General features: G+C 44.6%; 1 protein-coding gene across 1 annotated transcript in view; it reads left to right on the forward strand.

Annotated features, from left to right (window-relative positions):
* Positions 1-2,431: 2,431 nt before the first annotated feature.
* LOC124043194 (adhesion G protein-coupled receptor B2-like) overlaps positions 2,432-19,706 on the forward strand; it is a 557,845-nt gene continuing 540,570 nt past the window's right edge. Inside the window, exon 1 of the mRNA XM_046361489.1 lies at positions 2,432-3,129. The gene's annotated coding sequence lies outside the window, so the exon portion shown is untranslated. The remainder of the gene's footprint in view (positions 3,130-19,706) is intronic.

Consider the following 19,706-nt stretch of genomic DNA (forward strand, 5'->3'; position numbering starts at 1 on the left):
ACATTTTCACGAAAATAAGAAAAGCAACCAAATGAAATCATTTACCTTTGAAGAACTTCGGATGCTTTCACTCTGGAGACTCCCAGTTAGATAGCAAATGTTCCTTTTTTCCAAAATGATTATTTTTGCAGGTGAAATAGCTCCCGTTTCTTCATCATGCTTGGCTGAGAAATCGACCGGAAAATGCTACCTATACAACGCCAAACTTTTTTCAAAATGAACTCCATAATATCGACGGAAACACGCCAAACGTTGTTTAGATCCATCCTCAATGTGTTTTTTACATATATATATATATATATATATTCGATAATATATCTGTCGAGGCAATTGGTTTCTCATAAGAAGCGATTGGAAAAATGGCTACCTCGATTGGAAAAAATGGCTACCTCGATTGGAAAAATGGCTACCTCAACCTAGATTTTCTGCGGGAGACACCATGTGACCACTTGCTATATATGGTCCCTTACGGCTGTTCTTCAATGGAAATGCGTAAAAAGACGTGACAATGCTGTAGACACCTTGGGGAATACGTGGAAAACGTAACCTCATTCGTAGCTCATTCACAGCCATATAAGTAGTCATTGGCAAGAGGCGGTTTTAAAAAATGCGGCACTGGATTTTTATCTGTGTTTCGCCTGTAACATCAGTTCTGTGGCACTCACAGACAATATCTTTGCAGTTTTGGAAACGTCAGAGTGTTTTCCTTCCAAAGCTGTCAATTATATGCATAGTCGAGCATCTTTTTGTGACAAAATATCTTGTTTAAAACGGGAATGTTTTTCATCCAAAAATTTAAATATCGCCCCCTAGTCGCAAGAAGATTTATTAAGTTCCTCGGCGTACACATCACGGACAAACTGAATTGGTCCACCCACACAGACAGAATTGTGAAGAAGGCGTAGCAGCGCCTCTTCAACCTCGTGAAGTAGGCGCAGCAGCGCCTCTTCAAACTCAGGAGGCTGAAGAAATTTGGCTTGTCACCAAAAGCACTCACAAACTTCTACAGATGCACAATCGAGAGCATCCTGTCGGGCTGTATCACCGCCTGGTACAGCAACTGCTGCGCCCACAAACGTAAGGCTCTCCAGAGGGTAGTGAGGTCTGCACAACACATCACCGGGGGCAAACTACCTACCCATCAAGACACCTACACCACACGATGTCACAGGAAGGCCATAAAGATCATCAAGGACAACAACCACCCGAGCCACTGCCTGTTCACCCCGCTATCATCCAGAAGCGAGGTAAGTACAGGTGCATCAAAGCGGGGACCGAGAGACTGAAAACAGCTTCTATCTCAAGGCCATCAGACTGTTAAACAGCCACCACTAATATTGAGTGGCTGCTGCCAACATACTGACTCAACTCCAGCTCACTTTAATAATGGAAATTGATGGACAGTGATGTAAAAAATGTATCACTAGCCACTTTATTAAACAATGGCACTTAACATAATGTTTACATAGCCTACATTACTCATTGCATATGTATATACTGTACTGTGTCATCTACTGCATCTTGCCATCTTTATGTAATACATGTATCACTAGCCACTTTAAACTATGCCACTTTTATGTTTACATACCCTACATTACTCATCTCATATGTATATACTGTACTCAATACCATCTGTTGCATCTTCCCTATGCCGTTCTGTACCATCACTCATTCATATATATTTATGTACATATTCTTTATTCCTTTTACACCTGTGTGTATAAGGTAGTCGTGGAATTGTTAGGTTAGATTACTCGTTGGTTATTACTGCATTGTCGGACCTAGAATCACAAGCATTTCGCTACACTTGCATTAACATCTGCTGTATGTGACAAATAAAATTAGATTTTACCTTTTAGATAACAATGAATAAGTTAATATGGCCCTGAGGGTGTGGGGGGGGGCTGTTCCTAAATCAGCGGTGGTCTGCTGGGAGCTCTGCACGGGCATGAAAAGGTTCTCTGATAATAGCTATGCTCTGGAACGGATGCTCAGTTTGGCATGTCTTTTGACCCATTCCAAAACGGTCGATATGACGCATTTAACAAAGCATTTCCATTCAGGAAAAGACTCGAATATTTAATAAATGAGGCTTAGAGATGAGTCACCAACTGGTTTTAGGAGGGCAGATGGAATAGTGCAGTTCCGTTTTGTTGTTTTTTTTGCGAGGAGGCAATAACAGAACGTCGGAGAAAAACTCAACTTAAAGGGGATGCTGATATAAATAGTATGTTATTTTGCCTGTCAATGCGTGAGTAGTACACTATGGTCATGAAACTTTTTTCATATGCTGTATTTGGAACCTTTGCGCCGAGCTGACGTCAGCAACAGGGTACGCGCCTGCCGGGTCCCCGGCTAACAAGAGAGAGAGATGGGACCGCGCATCTCCATCCTCCACTGCTGAAGCGACTGCGGGGAGCCAGATGCCGACTGTGAGCCGCTGCCTGTGGATATCGCGGATGCCAGTGCAGGCGAGAGCTACAGTCGAGAGACATACCCATTACACTCAGCCAAAGCGAATAACGGAAGAGGAGGCAGTGGGAGAGATAAGGAGAGGAGGTTTTTCAGAGTGGTTTTCAGCTTCGGAAGAGGAGCTATGGTAGCGGAGGAGGACTCAGAATTTTGAGCACCAGGAGAGGAAGAAAAAAACGCGTTATCCCGTTCTGCTGCGGCTAGTGAGCGCGTTCTCTGCTCGGGTTGGAATAGCCTACAGTGTGTTTACGTGAGACCATGGAGATACGGCTTGGATTTATCAAACGGCACTTCGACAGTTTGTGAAAAAAAACTGGACCTCTCATTTTTCAAAGGCATTTTACTCTCTTTTTATTCGCAGGGATTGTGTTTTTTAGTGTATTTTTTTCCGTTGGCGTATTTTTGTTTTTATCTATGGTGTTTCATTATTTATGTCGTCTTTTTCTTCTTTCAAAAAAATATCATATTTTTTGATTCATCGGTTTTGGAGGAGAGTCCGTAGTGAATATTTTTGGAGAGAAGATGCTGCGCTGCTCATGTGAATGATATTCTCTCTCCCTAACTGAGACGTGCCATGGATGGAAAACTTAATTTGCATCTACGAAACCGATCGGGAAATATCCGTTACATCGAATAACTACTGCTGACATCGATCAGGTAATATTCCATATCGCATGTGTAATGTGTGATGTAAAATTAGTAAACACTATGCTGTATATGACAGCTTGGCTGTATGCGTAGGCTTTAAGATATTGACACGGACAAGCTTTTGAAAGTGTCCCTGGTAGCAATCCTGTTTGAATGATTCTGTGTGAATTATGTATTTTGTGTTGAATACCTTGTTTTAACGTTAATCAGTAGCATGGTAGAATTGGTCCAAAGTTGGCAGGCGACCTTTTATCCAGCAAGTGTATCTGCAGTCAGTCGCGGGGATGTAGCTCATGACTTGTGTGCTGTGAATCACACGCAAAATCACAAATACGTTAAATAATGTTTATTTGGCCTAACACGACATGTGGTACTGGTCTCTCTAATCCCGGTTTTCGTGCGAGTGGTGTTCTATTGACGTTTGCCTCTCAACCTATTCATTCAGACATGTAACTTTGCGCAGTGTCGAAATGCACACAGACTCGCTCTCGTCAACCTGAGTGGTCTAGGCAAGGGATCCTATTCCATGCTTTAGAGATGGGTTGGGAATCACAGCAAGCCTTCTCCTCCGCGACTCAGGGGTTGTCTTTTCACACTGCATGTACACCAATGTGTGTTCAATAGACACATTTCCTATCGAAACATAAGAATATGTTTTATTGTTTGTTTGTATGTGTGTCTTCTCTCCCTCGCTTTGGTACATGTGTGTGTTTGAGTGAGTCCATTCTCTTGTGGAATGCTAATGAGGGAAGTGTCATGTCTCCGGTCCATTGGGGAGTCGTTATTGGACTGAATGATTTCATGAATATCCGTCACAGTAGACTAGACTAGACCAGTGGTCTCCAAAATGTGGGGCTCTGGCACAAGGGGTGGGGGGGGGCTATGCGAGATTTGGTTGGGGGGGGCCCCCACCTCGTGGCAAAACATTTTAGTGACACCCCTCTTGAAGGTGGAGGGAGACATTACATTTTTGGTATGTTAATTTCCTGCAATTCTACCATGGGAGCATAGAGCAAAGGTTGCATACAGTATTTTCCAGTACTATTTTCAATACTCTAAAACATTACCTGTAAATTTTCAGCAGGGATGCTGTAATATGTTTTACAGTAAGAGAAATGTTACTTTAAAATACATTACAGCATCTCTGCTGAAAGGTGAAATTACAGTATTAAGTTGTTAACACTGGTACCAGTATAATGCTGTACAGGGAAAAGTTTTACAGTGTATCTTGGCGCAGGTCCCCAGGTGCGTTGCTTGCCGTTACCAACGCAAACAGGTGGCTCTCGTGACGCTGAACGGTGCTGACAAACGGGACGCGTCGGTGGCCGCGTGAGGAGCCTCGGAGCGCTCGCTCTCCCTCGGCCATCTGTTGAGCGTGCCTCGTCTTGCGTTCCTCCACATGCGCTCTGCCTGAACACAATTTCCCATTGGTTTTCATCACATCCGTTGAATAATAGAATGTAAACACAAGACTTGGCTCAACCTCATTTATTCAATTCAAAACAACATGACATGCCATACGTGAATATAATATCCACTGTCGTGCAAACCACAAGACATCTAAATCTAAAGTCAGATTTTTGTTTTCCTTTGTTTATGGTTATAATTTGTGATTTTGATTTGATCCTAGAGAGACATGTGCTGCTCAGCCGGCTGTGACGTACCTGTCATTTCAGTTGGTCCCCTCAGACGTGTCCCGTCTCACTCCCTGGTCTCAGTGCTAATGGTGCCGTGGCCCCTCTTAATGGGGATGCAGCACCAGGAAAACTGATATTTCGCACATGACAGGTGATGGGAGCATGAGAAAGTGGAGTGCTCTGGTTTAACCCACGTGTTGACGGTAGAGGACAATCTGGTTAAAATGATGCATGGGATGGATTCACCTTAATGATGATGCACCGTCTCTGAGAGAGAGAGAGAGAGAGAGAGAGAGAGAGAGAGAGAGAGAGAGAGAGAGAGAGAGAGAGAGAGAGAGAGAGAGAGAGAGAGAGAGAGAGAGAGAGAGAGAGAGAGAGAGAGAGAGAGAGAGAGAGAGAGAGAGAGAGAGAGAGAGAGAGAGAGAGAGAGAGAGAGAGAGAGAGAGAGAGAGAGAGAGAGAGAGAGAGAGAGAGAGAGAGAGAGAGAGAGAGAGAGAGAGAGAGAGAGAGAGAGAGAGAGAGAGAGAGAGAGAGAGAGAGAGAGAGAGAGAGTCACAACCACTGGATCATGGATTAACATCTGAACAGCAGATGTAAAATTAATTAATGTAAAGTATCTCAGAATTACTGACTACACACAGATTCTCCATCTCCCCCTCTCTCTCTCTCTGTCTCTCTCTCTCTCTCAGCCTCTCTCTCTCTCTTTCTGTCACTCTCGCTCTTCTTTCTCACTCACTCACTCATTCTCTCTCTGTCTTTCTCTCCTGTCTCTCTCTCTCGCTCTCTCTCTCTCTCCCTCGCACACTCACACGCCTGTGGTGCATGCCTGTGAAAACCTGGAGGGGTATGAGGGTTTGAAGGACTGTTTGCATGCCTTGGTGTCCAGGGAATAAAGTTGTTGGCCTTCATTCACTCCTCCTGTGTGTGAGCACTCTGTTTTTCAGTGTGTTTGTGGGTGTGCATATGGACCATGGGCCAGTCAACAGCTTGGTCTTCCCTGGATCAGTGCACCCTGGCCAGGCCATTGTTCCACCATCACCTCCCTCCTCTATCTTTCGCCAGGATCTTTCCATTCCTCATGTATTCTCTTCTATGCCTTCATCTTGATCTCTCTCCACACATCCTCTTCTATCCAGCCATGGTTTCATCATCCTCATATTCACTTCTCCCTAGCTCCTCCAAATTTATCTTTCTCCATCCCTCTACCTAACATATATATATCCCTATTTTCCTCCATCTCCCTCCATACTCCATCCCACCCTCCTTAAAAGTATTTGTCTGCATATGTGTGTCTTTGAGTGTGTGTATATGTAGTTGTACTGTTTTGTGTACCTGTATGTGTACGTTCGTGTGCATTTGTGATGGGCTCTCGCTCTGCTGTGTTAAGGCTGATATTTAAATTATTTCTTGACAAGGCTGTCAGGAGTGATCTGGTTGGCTGGCTGGGTCCTACTGAGCAACACACACTGACCAACAAGCTTAACAGACTCATAATCACATCTACAGGCTCCTCTGTCAGATCCCCTCACATCAGAACACACTACAGTATAGCAGCACTACCACTTCCTCAAACAGAGAGATGGAGAGGGAAGAAAGGAGGGAGATAGGGAGGAGGAATCAGAGAGGGAGAAGGGGGAGAAAGAGAGAGAAAGAGAGGGTAGCATAGAGCTTTGAATACTGTATCAGCATAATAGTGCAATAGAGATTGAAACGGACGGATGGACGGACGGACAGACAGACTATATATATACACAGTTGAAGACGGAAGTTCGGAAGTTTACAGACACTTAGGTTGGAGTCATTACAACTCGTTTTTCAACTACTCCACCAATTTCTTGTTAACAAACTATAGTTTTGGCAAGTCGGTTAGGACATCTACTTGGTGCATGACTCAAGTAATTTTTCCAACAATTGTTTACAGACAGATTATTTCACTTATAATTCACTGTATCATAATTCCAATGGGTCAGAAGTTTACAAACGCTAGGTTGACTGTGCCTTTAAACAGCTCGGAAAATTCCAGAAAATTATGTAATTGCTTTAGAAGCTTCTGATAGGCTAATTGACATCACTTGAGTCAATTGGAGGTGTACCTGTGAATGTATTTCAAGGTGTACCTTAAAACTCAGTGCCTCTTTGCTGGACATCATGGGAAAATCTAAAGAAATCAGCCAAGACCTCAGAAAACAATTGTAGAGCTCCACAAGGCTGGTTCATCCTTGGGAGTAATTTCCAAACACCTGAAGGTACCACATTCATCTGTACAAACAATAGTACGCTAGTATAAACACCATGGGACCACGCAGCCATCATACCGCTCAGGAAGGAGACGTGTTCTGTCTCCTAGAGACTCATTTACTTTGGTGCGAAAAGTGTAAATCAATACCAGAACAACAGCAAAGGACCTTGTGAAGATGTTGGAGAAAACAGGTACAAAATATCTATATCTACAGTAAAACGAGTCCTATATCTACATAACCTGAAAGGCTGCTCAGCAAGGAAGAAGCCACTGCTCCAAATCCACCATAAAAAATCCAGAATACGGTTTGCAACTGCAAATGGGGACAAACACCATACTTTTTGTAGAAATGTCCTTTGGTCTGATGAAACAAAAATAGAACTGTTTTGCCATAATGACCATCGTAATGTTTGAAGGAGAAAGAGGAGGTTTGCTAGCTGAAGAGCACCATCCCAACCGTGAAGCACGGGGGTTGCAGCATCATGTTGTGGGGGTGCTGTGCTGCAGGAGGAACTGGTGCACTTCGCAAAATAGATGACATCATGAGGTAGGGAAATTATGTGGTGCACTTCACAAAATAGATGACATCATGAGGTAGGGAAATTATGTGGATTCAGGTATATTGAAGCAACATCTCAAGACATCAGTCAGGAAGTTAAAGCTTTGTAGCAAATGGGTCTTACAAATGGACAATTACCCCAAGCATACTTCCAAAGTTGTGGCAAAATGGCTTAAGGACAACAAAGTAAAGGTATTGGAGTGGCCATCACCAAGCCCTCACCTCAATCCCATAGACAATTTTTGGCAGAACTGAAAAAGCGTGTGGGAGCAAGGAGGCCTACCAACCTGAATCAGTTACACTTGCTGTCAGGTGGAATGGGCCAAAATTCACCCAACTAATTGTGGGAAGCTTGTGGAAGGCTACCTGAAACGTTTGATCCAATTTAAACAATTTAAAGCCAATGCTACCAAAATTGAATTAAGTGTATGTAAACTTCTGACCCACTGGGAATGTGATGAAAGAAATAAAAGCTCAAATAAATCATTCTCTCTACTATTATTCTGACATTTCACATTCTTAAAATAAAGTGGTGATCCTAACTGACCTTAGACAGTGAATTTTTACTCTGATTAAATGTCAGGAATTGTGAAAAACTGGGTTTAAATGTATTTGGCTAAGGTAAGGTGGATCTAAACTTCCGACATCAACTGTATATAAATATATATATATCTCTCTCTCTCTGTGTGTGTATATATGCATGTGCTCGGCTCGCTGTGTGTTACAATACGTAACCATGGCGGAGAGGACTCTCCCTCCGTTGCCATGCTGCATTTAAAGCAACAGATGCCTCTGTCACCGGGGCGGATTTCACTTGGCTCATCCCGGGGTGACTCTGTCAATATTTGCTGTGGGTGCCATCTTGGTTTGGGGCGCTCTTCAAGCATGACTGGGCCTGGGTGGGGGTGAGGACAGAGTGAAGCTAGCAAAATCACAACTAGAGCCCCAGACCTGCTTCTGCAATTAATTAAGCCTTTTGGCAAAGAACTCAAAGATGGGCCTCCTTGGGAATAGATAAGGGGGAAAAATAAACCAAACAAATTAATTGCCCAGAATTGCTGTGATAATGCACCTTTCTGATTCATATTGATCACATGGTGTGTTGGTCTGTTCCTAACCCAGTGGTGTGTTAGTCTGTTCCTAACCCAGCGGTGTGTTGGTCTGTTCCTAATCCAGTGGTGTGTTAGTCTGTTCCTAACCCAGTGGTGTGTTAGTCTGTTCCTAACCCAGCGTTGTGTTAGTCTGTTCCTAACCCAGCATTGTGTTAGTCTGTTCCTAACCCAGCGTTGTGTTAGTCTGTTCCTAACCCAGCGTTGTGTTAGTCTGTTCCTAACCCAGCGTTGTGTTAGTCTGTTCCTAACCCAGCGTTGTGTTAGTCTGTTCCTAACCCAGCATTGTGTTAGTCTGTTCCTAACCCAGCGGTGTGTTAGTCTGTTCCTAACCCAGCATTGTGTTAGTCTGTTCCTAACCCAGCATTGTGTTAGTCTGTTCCTAACTCAGCGGTGTGTTAGTCTGTTCCTAACCCAGCGGTGTGTTAGTCTGTTCCTAACCCAGTGGTGTGTTAGTCTGTTCCTAACCCAGTGGTGTGTTAGTCTGTTCCTAACCCAGTGGTGTGTTAGTCTGTTCCTAACCCAGTGGTGTGTTAGTCTGTTCCTAACCCAGTGGTGTGTTAGTCTGTTCCTAACCCAGTGGTGTGTTAGTCTGTTCCTAACCCAGTGGTGTGTTAGTCTGTTCCTAACCCAGTGGTGTGTTAGTCTGTTCCTAACTCAGTGGTGTGTTAGTCTGTTCCTAACCCAGTGGTGTGTTAGTCTGTTCCTAACCCAGCGTTGTGTTAGTCTGTTCCTAACCCAGTGGTGTGTTAGTCTGTTCCTAACCCAGCGTTGTGTTAGTCTGTTCCTAACCCAGTGGTGTGTTAGTCTGTTCCTAACCCAGCGTTGTGTTAGTCTGTTCCTAACCCAGTGGTGTGTTAGTCTGTTCCTAACCCAGTGGTGTGTTAGTCTGTTCCTAACCCAGTGGTGTGTTAGTCTGTTCCTAACCCAGTGGTGTGTTAGTCTGTTCCTAACCCAGTGGTGTGTTAGTCTGTTCCTAACCCAGTGGTGTGTTAGTCTGTTCCTAACCCAGTGTTGTGTGTTAGTCTGTTCCTAACCCAGTGGTGTGTTAGTCTGTTCCTAACCCAGTGTTGTGTTAGTCTGTTCCTAACCCAGTGGTGTGTTAGTCTGTTCCTAACCCAGTGGTGTGTTAGTCTGTTCCTAACCCAGTGGTGTGTTAGTCTGTTCCTAACCCAGTGTTGTGTGTGTGTCTGATTATGTGCATACGTGTGTGTCCAGTATTCAGAAATCCCTAACCAGTTTATTGCCGTCAACTCCTGTTGTCATCCTTTGAAACCTTAAAGTACCAGCTCAGATGTGCTGTGTTTGTATGTGTGTGTGTGTGCATGCTCACTGTCTTGCGCAGGCCTATGCACGCCTGCATGTTTATGTTTGTGTGCGTGTGTTTGATAGAGAAGGTATGTCATATTTTTCATTATATCCAACCCACAGGGAAGGCCGCGGAGTAAAACATTCCAGATTGTATTGATTCTGTGTGTTAGAGCTGGTTTGTACTGTAGCAAAGACGACCAACGAGGATAGACGCCTCTGACACCATTTTCATGATGGCTTTTTCTTTCACACTCTCTCACTCTCTCTTCCTCTCTCTTTCTCTTCCTCTCTCTTCATTTCCTTTTTGGTTTGACTCGAAGACATTTAATCTGAGCCTCTGACTAGACAAGCTCTATCAAATAACATTCCACAGTGTGATATCTATCAAGCAGTGATAACATTCAGGCATTGATATCTATCTATCAGGCATTGATATCTATCTATCAGGCATTGATATCTATCTATCAGGCATTGATATCTATCTATCAGGCATTGATATCTATCTATCAGGCATTGATATCTATCTATCAGGCAGTGATATCTATCTATCAGGCAGTGATATCTATCTATCAGGCAGTGATATCTATCTATCAGGCATTGATATCTATCTATCAGGCAGTGTTATCTATCAGGCAATGTTATGATTCAGATCTACACATGTGATGTCAACTTGGTAGTGCAGAGGGCTAGTGCACTTGGTAGTGCACAGTATATATGGTTGTGTGTGTGTTTTCTGTCCATTCTGTGTGTGTGTGTCTGTGTTTACAGTGCATTCGGAAAGTATTCAGATCCCTTGACCTTTTCCATGTTTTGTTATTTTAAATTATTTTTTTCCTCATCGATCTACACATCATACCCCAAATTGATGACGCAAAAATGAAAACCAGAAATACCTTATTTGCATATGTATTCAGACACTTTGCTTTGAGACGTAAAATTGAGCTCAGATGTATCCTGTTTCTATTGATCATCCTTGAGATGTTTCTACAACTTGATTGGAGTCCACCTGTGGTAAATTCAATTGATTGGACATGATTTGGAAAATCCCACCCCTGTCTATATAGGATCCCACGGTTGACAGTACATATCAGAGCCAAAATCAAGCCATGAGGTTGAATAAATTGTCCGTAGAGCTCCGAGACAGGATTGTGTCTAAGCACAGATCTAGGGAAGGGTACCAAAACATTTCTGCAGCATTGAAGTGTGTGTGTGTGTGTGTGTGTGTGTGTGTGTGTGTGTGTGTGTGTGTGTGTGTGTGTGTGTGTGTGTGTGTGTGTGTGTGTGTGTGTGTGTATTCACAGTGCATTCTGAACCATGAACCCAGTAGCCTCCATCATTCTTAATTGGAAAAAGTTGGAACCAGCAAGACTATTCCTACAGCCGGCCGCCCGGCCAAACTGATCAATCAGGGGAGAAGGGCCTTGGTCAAGGAGGTGACCAGAACCCGATGGTCACTCTGACAGATCTCCAGAGTTCCTCTGTGGAGATGTGAGAACCTTCCAGAAGTACAACCATCTCTGCAGCACTCTAACGATCAGGCCTTTATGGTAGAGTGGCCAGACAGAAGCCACTCCTCAGTAAAAGGCACCTAAAGGACTCTCAAATCATGACAAACAAAATTCTCTTGTCTGATGACACCAAGACTGAACTCTTTGGACTGAATGCCAAGAGTCACATCTGGAGGAAACCTGACACCACCCTTATGGTGGTGACAGCATCATGCTGTGGATGTTTTTCAGAGGGAGACTAGTCAGAATTGAGGGAAATATGAACCCAACAATGTACAGAGAGATCTTTGATGAAAGCCTGCTCCAGAGCGCTCAGGACCTCAGACTGGGTTGAAGGTTCACCTTCTAATAGGACAATGACCCTAAGCACACTGCCAAGACAACGCAGGAGTGGGTTCGGGACAAGTCTCTAAATGTCCTCGAGTGGACATACCAGAGCACGGAATTGTACTCAATCGAACAACTCTGGAGAGACCTGAAAATAGCTGTGCAGCAACTCACCCCATCCAACCTGACAGAGCTTGAGAGGATCTGCTGAGAAGAATGGGAGAAACTCCCCAAATGCAGGTGTGCCAAGCTTGTAGAATCACACCCAAGAAGACTGTAATCGCTGCCAAAGGTGCTTCAACAAAGTACTGATGAAAGGTTCTGAATACTTATGTAAATGTGGTATATCAGTTTTTTTTATCAGGAAAACAGAATAAGGCTGAAATGTAACAAAATGTCAAAAGTGGTGGGGTCTGAATACTTACCGAATGCACAGGATGTTGTTTCCTATGTGTGTGTGTGCTCTGTGTGCATTTATTTGTGTGGATCTGTTTGTGTGTGTGTTTTATGTACATTGTGTGTGTGTGTGTGTGTGTGTTTGTTTTGCCTTCCATGGTGCAATCTATAATATAATGTGGTGTATGTGTGCATTATGTCCAGTGTCCTGTCACTGCTCTGTTGTAGCCATAAATCAAGTGGAAAGGTGGAATGCCAGAGGCCTGACGCATGCTGGGTAGAGTCTAGGCTTGGCAGGTGTGTCCATGTGCCAGCGAGGTTTCCATGGAGACTGTGGACCCTCAATACAAACAGTAACATAGATGTCGCACCAGGCTAAATCTGCACATTTTGGATTTGTGTTGGAATGTGTGTGTATGTGTGAGAGGGAGAGAGAGAGACATATATAGAGAGAAAGATACAGAGAGAGGAAGTGTGTGTGTGTGTGGGACACAAATGTGTGGGACAGAGGGATGGAGGGGCGAAGGGAAGGCTAGACGGATAGACAGATGGATGGATGGATGAATGTAGTGATGGTTGGATGGATGGAGGGAGGGAGGGATGATGGATGGATGGATGGATGTAGTGAGGGAGGGAGGGATGGATGTAGTGATGGTTGGATGGATGGATGGATGTAGTGATGGTTGGATGGATGGATGGATGGATGGATGTAGTGATGGTTGGATGGATGGATGGATGTAGTGATGGTTGGATGGATGGATGGATGTAGTGATGGTTGGATGGATGGATGGATGGATGTAGTGATGGTTGGAGGGAGGGAGGGAGGGAGGGATGATGGATGGATGGATTGAGGGATGTAGGGATGTAATACACACAAAGCTGAATACAAATGTGTCGGACGGAGGGGGGGTTGGTTTGTTCGTTGGAGGGAGGGAGAGATGGATGGATGGTTGGAGGAATAGATGGATGAATGGAGGGATAGATGGATGAATGGAGGGATTGATGGATGAATGGAGGGATAGAGGGATGGAGGGTAAGAACGATAGAGGAATAGAGGGATGGAGGGTAAGAACGATAGAGGAATAGATGGATGGAGGGTAAGAACGATAGAAGAATAGAGGGATGGCTGGATGGAGGAAAGGATGGAGCAGGTGAGGGAGGGATACATAGAGAGAGAGGGAGAGAGAGAGGGGGAGAGAGAGAGAGAAAGAGAGAGGGGGAGAGAAGAGAGAGGGGGAGAGAGAGGTGTAGAGAGAGAGAGGACCACTAGAGAGATAGAGCGGAGAGGTAGAGAGAGAGAGAGAGAGAGAGAGAGAGAGAGAGAGAGAGAGAGAGAGAGAGAGAGAGAGAGAGAGAGAGAGAGAGAGAGAGAGAGAGAGAGAGAGAGAGAGAGAGAGTAGAGAGAGAGAGAGAGAGAGAGAGAGAGAGAAGTAGAGAGAGAGAGAAGTAGAGAGAGAGAGAGTAGAGAGAGAGAGTAGAGAGAGAGAGAAGTAGAGAGAGAGAGAGTAGAGAGAGAGAGAGGTAGAGAGAGAGAGAGGTAGAGAGAGAGAGAGAGTAGAGAGAGAGAGAGGTAGAGAGAGAGAGAGGTAGAGAGAGAGAGAGGTAGAGAGAGAGAGAGGTAGAGAGAGAGAGAGGTAGAGAGAGAGAGAGGTAGAGAGAGAGAGAGGTAGAGAGAGAGAGGTAGAGAGAGAGAGAGGTAGAGAGAGAGAGGTAGAGAGAGAGGTAGAGAGAGATGTAGAGAGAGAGGTAGAGAGAGATGTAGAGAGAGAGAGAGGTAGAGAGAGAGGTAGAGGAGAGAGAGGTAGAGAGAGGGTTAGAGAGAGAGAGAGGGTTAGAGAGAGAGAGGTCTTACGGCATCAGGCAGGTGTCTCTCCCTGCAGTTCGTAGATGTGTTGTTTAATTGACTGCCCAGCATTGTGACCAGGGCTGTGTCATAATCTCCCCCCCTCCTGCCACATGTGGATCATTAGACAGGCAGATGAAATGAGGCTGTGGCAGGGCTAACTCTGTAATTAAACTAGGGGTTAGAGGTCACTGAGCGCCCTATGAAATACTGCTGCTCCTCTCTCTGTCTGGACCACGCACACACATGCAAGCATGGACACGTACACACACACACACACACACACACACACACACACACACACACACACACACACACACACACACACACACACACACACACCTGCTATGAAATATAGCCCATGCTGACTTTATAGCAACATGAAAAGCAGTTTATTGGGCTTTTATTTCATTGAGTTTGGGTTGTCACCGCCCCCGCGAGTGGGTTCTGCATAGACAGAGGAACAAGCCTGTGTTAGAACAATAAAGATGTCTAGAAAAGACTGGAGATTTAATTGTTTTATGTAAAATACAATGGAAATGTATCACACCTCCCATTGGGTCCCATTTAATAACCTGACGTGAATGACTTTGATACTAGTCTTCTGATCAGTGACGGATACCGGCTCAAAATGTGTGTGTGGGGCAGTGTGTCTCTCTCCCTGTGTGTGTGGGGCAGTGTGTCTCTCTCCCTGTGTGTGTGGGGCAGTGTGTCTCTCTCCCTGTGTGTGTGGGGCAGTGTGTCTCTCTCTCTGTGTGTGTGGGGCAGTGTGTGTGTGTGTGTGTGTGTGGGGGGGGTGTTTATGTGTTCTTTATGTTGATTTATATGAGGTATTGATCATCCGTTACATCTATAGTCTCGTGAAGTACACACACACACACACACACACACACACACACACACACACACACACACACACACACACACACACACACACACACACACACACACACACACACACACACACACACACACACACACACACACACACACACACACACACACAGTCACACAGCGGCTCAAAGTGTGTGTCTGTCTCTTTGTGTCTGGTTGCTTTGTTATTGCTCCTGTGATGTTGCTGATCATGGTTCACTCAGCAGTTGTCACAGAAGTCATATTGTTTCAAGAGTCATATTGCCTTACCTCCATCTATCCTGCCATCCATCCATCCCTACATCGCTCCACCCATTAATCCATCCATTCCTCTATCCCTCCATCCCATCCATCCCATCCATTCATCTAGCCATCCATCACTCTATCACTCCCTCTATCACTCCATCCCTCCCTGCCTCCCTCCCTCCATCCATGCCTCACTCCCTCTATCTATCCATCCATACATCCATCCATCATCTATCCATCATCTCCATCCATCCTGTGAACCATCCATCCATCCTAGAAGGGGCCTTAACACCAGTCTGATCTAGAGGAGTAGAGGGGGTCTTAACACCAGTCTGATCTAGAGGAGTAGAAGGGGCCTTAACACCAGTCTGATCTAGAGGAGTAGAGGGGGTCTTAACACCAGTCTGATCTAGAGGAGTAGAAGGGGCCTTAACACCAGTCTGATCTAGAGGAGTAGAGGGGTCTGATCTAGAGGAGTAGAGGGGGTCTTAACACCAGTCTGATCTAGAGGAGTAGAGGGGGTCTTAACACCAGTCTGATCTAGAGGAGTAGAGGGGGTCTTAACACCAGTCTGATCTAGAGGAGTAGAGGGGGTCTTAACACCAGTCTGATCTAGAGGAGTAGAGGGGGTCTTAACACCAGTCTGATCTAGAGGAGTAGAAGGGACCTTAACGCCAGTCTGATCTAGAGGAGTAGAGGGGGTCTTAACACCAGTCTGATCTAGAGGAGTAGAAGGGACCTTAACGCCTTCTGGATCCATTTTGTCCTTGTTGAATTAGAATTACACCAGCCTCCCGGGTGGCGCAGTGGTTAAGGGTGCTGTACTGGAGTGCCAGCTGTGCCACCAGAGACTCTGGGTTCGCGCTTAGTCTCTGTCGTAACCGGCCGCGTCCGGAAGGTCCGTGGGGCGACGCACAATTGGCCTAGCATCGTCCGGGTTAGGGAGGGCTTGGCTGGTAGGGATATCCTTGTCTCATCGTGCACCAGAGACTCCCGTGGCAGGCCGGGTGCAGTGTACGCAAGTTTGCCAGGTGCACAGTGTTTCCACTGACACATCGGTGCGGCTGGCTTCCGGGTTGGATGTGCGCTGTGTTAAGAAGCAGTGCGGCTCGGTTGGGTTGTGTATCTGAGGACACATGACTTTCAACCTTCGTCTCTCCTGAGCCCGTACGGGAGTTGTAGCGATGAGACAAGTAGTATCTTCTAACAATTGGACACCACGAAACTGGGGAGAAAAAGGGGTAAAAATGTTTTTTTTTTAATGAATAAATTTAAAAAAAGAATTAGCATTTAATCGTCTCCTCTAGTGACTTGCAGTCACACACACCACCGCTATCCCCTTTTCAGCTGTGACAGCAGGACACACTATGGGAGGCAAACACACTCTCACACAAACACACAAACACACCATACACACTCTCACTCACTCACACACACTGCCGCCGCCACATTAAATCACGTCACATTACAGTGTGTGCTTAGTAGATGCCCTCAACCAAGATCATTTCCTGGGCTAACTTTTTTACAGCTACCTGTTTTTTCCACATGTGATCTGAGCCTGGCTCTGCATGCTCAAGGGTAAAGCCAAAATGGTTTCTATTAGGATTCAGACTTTTATTTGTCTCTTTAATGCTAGTGATGGGAGCAAAAATGGATACAGTTACATATCGGGATATTATTTTGGACAAGATATCGTATTGTATCATTTTGACAATATTGCAACATTATGTTTGCGCTAGCTGGCTGTACCTTCACCGAAACGCCAGTATTATTTCTTCATAGCTTGTTTTCCATTTTCTTTTTAAATAGATATCCAATTTGTATTCAGCACTTTATTTCCATGACTTTTATCAGAACTGGTTTTCTCACGACTCCCTCTGCAGCAGACATATGGTGACCAATATGTCTGGACATTGAATTGCAATAAAATGTCATTATCAAGTCAAAATACATACAGAATCATGAGAATCGCACTACATATCATATCGGCACCTAAGTATTGTGATAATATTGTATATTGAGGTCCCTGGCCATTCCCATCCGTACGACATGCCACCCTATTCCCTATATAGTGCCCTATTCTGGACCGTAACCCTATGGGCCCTAGTCAAAATTGTACACTATATAGGGAGTGGCGCAGCGGTCTAAAGCACTGCATTTCGGTGCTAGAGGTGTCACTACAGACCCTGGTTCGATTCTAGGCTGTATCACATCCGTCCGTGATTGGGAGTCCCATTAGGCAGCACACAATTGGCCCGGCGTCATTAGGGGGATGTTTGGCCGGGGTAGGCCGTCATTGTAAATAATAATTTGTTCTTAACTGACTTCCCTAGTTAAATAAAGGCTAAATGAAAAGGGTGACATTTAAAACACGGACATTGATCTGCAGTATTACTGCTTAATGTGTGTTGTATTAGATTCATGTTAGAGGAATAGCTTGTTGATATGTGTTGTAAATAGGTTAATGTTGAAGAAATAGCTTGGCATGGTGCATTTAGCTGACATCCAGTTCACATGTTGATATCCTTTGTGTTAATGTATTCGGCATACAGTAGAGTTTTAAACCTATGAGAGATTTGCTGTCATTGGCCTGACAGTATAGCTATATTATCTTTGGCTATAAATCAGATCAAATCAAACTTCATTTGCCACATGCACCAAATACAACAAGTGTAGACTTTACCGTGAAATGCTGAATACAACAAGTGTAGACTTTACCGTGAAATGCTGAATACAACAAGTGTAGACTTTACTGTGAAATGCTGAATACAACAAGTGTAGACTTTACTGTGAAATGCTGACTTACAAGCCCTTAATTAACTTCTTAGGGCTAGGCCCCTTTTTGATTCCGATGCGGATGTTGCTTGTAATCCATGGCTTCTGGTTGGGATATGTACGTACAGTCACTGTGGGGACGACGTCATCAGTGCACTTAGTCATGAAGCCGTTTACTGAGGTTGCGTATTCCTCAATACCATTGGATGAATCCCGGAACATATTCTAGTCTGTGCTAGCAAAACAGTACTGTAGTGTATCATCTGACCACTTCCGTATTGAACGAGTCACTGGTACTGCCTGCTTGAGTTTTTGCTTGTAAGCAGGAATCAGGCTGATAGAATTGTGGTCAGATTTGCCAAATGGAGGGCGAGGGAGAGCTTTGTATGCATCTCTGTGTGTGGAGGAAAGGTGGTCTAGGATTTTTTTTCCTGGTTGCACATGTGACATGCTGTAAAAAAATTGGTAAAACTGATTGAACTTTGCCTGCATTAACGTCCCTGGCCACTAGGGGCGCCACTTATGGGTGAGCATTTTCTTCTTTGTTAATGGCCTTACAGAGTTGGTTGAGAGCGTTCTTAGTGCCAGCTTCACATTGTAGTGGTAAATAGACTGCAACAAATAATACAGATGAGAACTCTCTTGGTAGATAGTGTGGTGGACAGCTTATCATAAGGTACTTTACCTCAAGCGAGCAATACCTCGAGACTTCTTCAATATTAGACATCGCGCACCAGCTGTTATTGACAAAAAGACACACACCCCCACCCCTCGTCTTACCAGCAGATGTTCTTTCATGATCTTAAATTGAACATAACGGCTGTTTAAGAGCATGGACTAACTGTTACATCATTTTATGACTACGCTATTCATGTTCATAGTAGGTACATTAGGCTCAAATGTTAAATGTAACCCATTTCAGGAAGCTAGGCATATGTCGCACGTCACTACTTCACAGGAGAGGCATTTGAATTATTTTATAAAAATGTGTTTTTTGACAGAATTGCCTTCTGATCATGTGAACTTTCTTGTGCCTTGATAACAAACTTGTATGCCATCTGTAAATACAAATAAATGTTTAAATTGTGAGCCTAGTTTGTTTAGCCACAGGAAAATACAGGTATCTTCCCACTAGCCATGATTGGCTGAGGTAATGGATGGGCTGGACATGCCGAAAGATGAGTTCGGATTGGTCTGCCATGTAGCCCGCTTCTGTCTATAATATGAGCTACTCAGTATGAGTAGATAATCTTTGCTACCACAGCTCTTTGAAAGATATAATGTTAGCTATGGAGAACTGCAAAAGTGTTGCTTCTTCTCTCAACAACATTGCTGCCCTGAATTTTGCAGGCGCTATCGGCGAAAATCAGTGGGAAGAAGCTGTGATGGATGACTTTCTGCACACGGTCATATCTTACCCTAGTAAAGCTGACTATCCTACCGATCCCCGACTTCGGCGATGTCATCTACAAAATAGCTTCCAATACTCTACTCAGCAAACTGGATGCAGTTTATCACAGTGCCATCCATTTTGTTACTAAAGCACCTTATACCACCCACCACTGTGACCTGTATGCTCTAGTCGGCTGGCCCTCGCTACATACTAGTCGCCAGACCCACTGGCTCCAGGTCATCTACAAGTCCATGCTAGGTAAAGCTCCGCCTTATCTCAGTTCACTGGTCACGATGGCAACACCCACCCGTAGCACGCGCTCCAGCAGGTGTATCTCACTGATCATCCCTAAAGCCAACACCTCATTTGG

This window comes from Oncorhynchus gorbuscha, linkage group LG09, assembly GCF_021184085.1.
Source record: "Oncorhynchus gorbuscha isolate QuinsamMale2020 ecotype Even-year linkage group LG09, OgorEven_v1.0, whole genome shotgun sequence".
NCBI classification, from domain to species: Eukaryota; Metazoa; Chordata; class Actinopteri; order Salmoniformes; family Salmonidae; genus Oncorhynchus; species Oncorhynchus gorbuscha.